Below are 5337 nucleotides of genomic sequence, written 5' to 3' on the forward strand. Positions count from 1 at the left end.
TCCTTCCTTCCTTCCTTCCTTCCTTCCTTCCTTCCTTCCTTCCTTCCCCCATCTCTTGTCTGCAAAGTAAAACATCATCCTAATTTCTATTTAAAATTACTATTTAAATCATTATATTTCTCTAAGTGCAGGTAAGATACTTTATTATTGAAACTTACCTGAAACATATATTGACTGATAACTCACATTTATATAATATGTATGGCTTACAAAACACTTTATATGCATCATTTTATTGATTACCATAATAGCCCTATGTACAAATATAATTGACCCTCTTTAAAGATGAGGGCATTGAAGTTTAGTTAAGAGAAGCACCCTCTTATGGTGGAAAGAGTTCTGGCTTTGGAATCATAACACTTGAGTTCAATGTGATTTCTCCTACTTTTGACTGGTGTGACCTTAGATTAGTCATTTAACTTTACTGAACCTTAGTTTCTTCATCTGTAAAGTGATGAGTTTGGACTGGATGGCCTCTAAGGTCCCTTCTTATTCTGGATCTGGGAACCTATGATTTATCCAAGGTCAACTAGCTAGTTGAAGAACTGGGACACAAGTTCAGGTCCTCTGACCATTCACATTTCATGCTTTTTCAACAATGCCATTGTAATTCATAACTTATTATGAATTAAATACACCTTTTGTTGGCATCACTCCCATTCCACCTTTATTCCCAAGCCTCCCCTCTCCACTGGAAATAAGAAATCAGAAGAAGTCATTTTCTTACATTATTCCCCACTCCCCCACTCTTGAGGTTAATGTAGTGATTACAAGTCTCAGACTTCATTTAGCTTTGATGAAGTGAATAGGGATGAGGTAGAAAGTATTAATTTTGAATAGGAAGAAATAGAGTGAAAGCCAAAAATAAGAAAATTTAATAGCAATCTTATCATTGGCACATGGAACATAAAGTAGGAAAAAATAGGATTGCAACGAAAAAAATTTGGAAAATTTAAAGTGCTAAGGTGAAAATGCATTTGCTTGTTGGAGAGCACATTGACAGCTAGAGGGCTCTAATGTTTCAGGGAAAGAAAAATAAAAGTCGTGACAGGTTCTAAATCTGACAGGGGCAGGATTGAATCCCAACTTGCAGAGTTGGCCAGGATGATTTTGGGTCCAGTAAAATAAACCACATTTTCTTTAGATATGAACTTTTACCTCATTTCTTGGGTCAGGAATCCCAAGGGATCTTCTGGTTAGCGCTTCTTTATTTTCCTAGAAAAATGGGATATACAAAAGTTTGGAAATGAGGTTTTCCTGGGAAATTCTCTTCCCTTTTTCTTTTTAAGTTTCGGGTTTATTAAGCTACAGAAAAACTTAACCTCTCATTCTTTCTCTTCCCTTCAATTTAATTTGTTCCTAAATGATACATACCTTAAGACTTGGAGAATAGGATCTTCATAGGATCATATAATTAGAAGAGCCATTTTACAAATGAAGAATCTTAGATTTATAGAAGGAGCAAAAGACTTACCCCAGGTAACATACCTATATAATTTTCACCCTGATATTTTAGGGGAAAAATATTTTCTTCCACTTTTTGTGATGAAGGGAAGGAAGGTAGAGAGATGTTCCCAAGGTTAAATGGAAAATCAATAATAACTGAAGACAGACATCAGATTCCTATACTACTATCTATGTTCTATAAAATTATGTACTTAAGCCAGATTTAGGCTAGTTAGATAAGCTAGAGCACTGAATTAACAAAGTTGAGGTCATGGGTCTGATACCCATGTGGGTCAACTGCCTTTCTTTTATTCAGTGACCAAGTTGGGCTACCAGCCTGGCAACCATCTTCTAAATTCCTGGCATTAAAGAGGGCAGCACAAGTAAGACTGGACTGATCCATGCAAAATCCATTACAACTGTTGGAAAACCCTCTTGGTTAGGAAGGCACCTGAAAGGTAGAATATCATTTCATTTGCTAGTTCTCACTTAATGGTCTGATTTAAGCACCTTGGGGCATTAGTGCAATTCAAGATTTTGACAATAAAGTGTATAATTTATCATATTGTTCTTCATCAAGTTGGGGTAGCTTGAACATTTGCAGAATGTACTAATTAGGGGCCTTGAGCCTGAATGTGAAACAGACAACGGGATCCTTCGTGCCCTCCTCCCTTATTTTTAGCAATCTTTCCTAGTGCAGTCTCCAACCTCAGAAACCTACCTTGTTTTTAGCTATCAAATAAAGTGGCAAAGATGCAATCAAAGTATGATGTGACTTTTCCCAGGTATTTTCATTTTAACTAGGGAATTGTGAAGATCAAAAGGAAGGTAGTAGAGTACTGAGTCAAGGGATCTGGGTTCTAATTCTGGTTTTATTATTAACTTGTTGTTTTACCTTGGGCAGGTCATGTTACTTTTCCAGTCCTCAGCTTCTTTATCTTTAAAATGAGAAAGTTATTTAGTTGATCATTTATATCACTTTAAAATCTAAGATTCAGAAGTCTAAGAAAAAATTTTAAGGCCTAAAAGAATGAAATTTTAATGATCAATCATCATGTTCCAGGACAGAAGTCTATGAAATATTTTTGTGAGGGGACTCTCATCTTATAAGAAGCTGACTTCTTTGTATACTTGTAGGGCAGACAGGCCTAGGACTCATGCTTAGGTATGTAAGAAGAATTTAAACAGCAAGATCCCTGTATTCTGAAGTAGAAGTAGGAAAGTGAAGGAATAAAGTGTAAGAGAACATTAAAGGAGGCTTTCTCTGGGTTGGATATGTGCTTATTCTGCCTTTTACAAAGAGTAGAAGACATCCTTCCTAGTTGTGTGATCTTGGGCATATCACAACTTCTCTGAGTCTCTGGTTCTATCTATCTATCCCTTATCTATCATCTATCTATTATCTATCTTTCTGTCATCTATCTATCTTTCTATCATCTATTTATCTATCCATCTTTCTATCATCTATCTATCTACCTATTATCTCCCTATCATCTCTCATTTATCTATCTACCATCTATCTAATATGTTTTCTATCCAATATACTCATACACAGATGAGTATATATGTGTGTAAAGCAGGTACAACTATACATACTTGTATGTATGCAATTATATATATATATATAATATCCATGTAATATACATAGCTGTCTATCTAATACATTTATAACTAGTCCATGTATGGCACAGATAGATATTTGATTTGGGATCTTACTCACCCTGTCTTCAAAGGAGAATGTCCCTTCTCTCTTTATGGGGAACAAGAGAAATGCTGTGACTGAGTGCTCACACCTTAACTCTCCTATGTTCAAGAAGGGCTTTGGGCTAGAATTATATCTATCTACCATGCATCAACTATTTTTAGTCTAGAAGTTTGGTTCTTTACTTTAGGAGTTCAAAATAAAAACCTCTTTCCCAAGTCACTCTAAAGGGAAGCACAATAGTAGACTCTCACCAGCTTAGTTTTCTTCCACCAAATGGATGGTACACAGAAACAATCTAAGTTAGTAAGCAAACTGATTTACCAATGAAAACAGAAACCAAAAATTGAGAAAATTATACATATTAAACAAAAGGATACATGAGAGTAAATGAGTTCAAGATAAAATTCCAGTTCAACCAAGAGAAAAACAGTTTCACCAAGGAAGTCTGTTCTTAGTAGTCTCTGGTGAATAGGCATTGGGAATGAAGCAAAATGTTGGGGGTGGGAGAGATGTAACTCCTACTTGTTTGTAGCTTTGGGAAGAGTGATCATGCATCATCTCATCCATTTAAAATTCTCAGTCTTGCCTTTCTCCTGTCTCTTGAATTCCTATGCTACCACTTCTCTCTCCAAAATCTCCCCATACCTACACATTTTTGAGTGCTCACAGGTCTCTCAAATAATCAGGAGTCAATTCCAGGTAGGAATCACTTAGAATCACAAGGCCATCCTTCAGGCTTATCATGACAGTGAGGTTACATTTGAAATTAGAATAATCTTTTTTAAAAAATTGCATTTATTTAAACATTTTGAGTTTGAAATTCTCTCCTTCCTTCTATCTCATCCCCCCACTGAGAAGGCAAGCAATACGATACCATAGGTATATATACATGTAATTTCATGAAAATATATTTCTGAATTAACCATGTTGCAAAAAAAATCAAGAAAAATAAATAAAATTGGAAACATTATGCTTCAGTCAATATTCAGAATTCTCCACCTCTCTGGAAGTAGATTGAAGTTTTCTTTTTAAAAATTATTTTTTACTTATTTTGTTAAATATTTCCCAATTTAATGTAAAATAATTTCTAGCTTTTCTTTTTTTAAAAAGTGCATTCCAAATTATTTTCCTCCTTCCCTTCCCTCCTCCTTGAAAAAGCCAAGCACTTTGATTTCAATTATATATGAGAAGTCATATAAAAACATATTTACATATTATCCATGTTGCAAAAGAGAACACTAACAAAATAAAACCACAAAAAAGAAAGTAAAAAAGAAATTATGCTTCAATTTCTATTTAGAGTTCATCAGTTCTCTTTCTCGAGGGAACCAGCATTTTTTTAATCATGGGTTCTTTGGAATTGTTTTCAATCATTGTCTTGATGAGAGTAGTTAAGTCTTTCATGGGTGATCATTTTTATAATACTGCTCTTACTATGTACAATGTTCCCCTGGTTATGTTCACTTCACTTTGAATCAGTTCACATAAGTTTTCCCAGGTTCATCTGAAAGCATTCTGCTTGCCATTTCTTATAGCATAGTAGTATTCCATCACAATAATATACCACTACTTGTTCAGCCATCCCCCAATTGACATAAATCCAATTCTTTGCCACAAAAAGAGCTATTATAAATATTTTGTACAAATGGGTCTTCCCATCCCCCCTTTTAATCTCTTTGGAATACAGAACTAGTAGTGGCATTGCTGGGACAAAGGGTAGGCATAGTTTTATAGTTCTTTGGGCATAGTTTCAAATTGTTCTCCATAATGGTTGAACTAGTTCACAACTCAATCAATAGTGTATCAGTTTCCCATTTTTTTCCACATAGCCTCCAGCATTTGTCACTTTCCTTTCTGGTCATGTTAGCCAATCTGACAGGGTGTGAGGTGGTATCTCAGAGATGTTTTCATTTTCCAGCAGTGATTTAGAGAGTTTTTTTTTTTTTATGTGACTATGGATAGCTTTGATTTCTTCTGAAAACTTCCTGTTTATATCTTTTGATTATCAATTGGGGAATGGTTCTTATTTTTTACAAATTTGCCTCAGTTACACACACACACACACACAAACACACACTTATAAGAAATCAGGGTTTTGTCAGAGAAACTTGCTGTAACATTTTCCCCAAGTTACCTATTTTTCTTCTAGTTTTGGCTGCATTGCTTTTGTTTGTATAAAACCTTTT

This window comes from Petaurus breviceps, unplaced genomic scaffold (genome assembly GCF_028583685.1).
Source record: "Petaurus breviceps papuanus isolate PSGF00001 unplaced genomic scaffold, PetGlider_PUasm1.0 128, whole genome shotgun sequence".
Taxonomy (NCBI): Eukaryota; Metazoa; Chordata; class Mammalia; order Diprotodontia; family Petauridae; genus Petaurus; species Petaurus breviceps.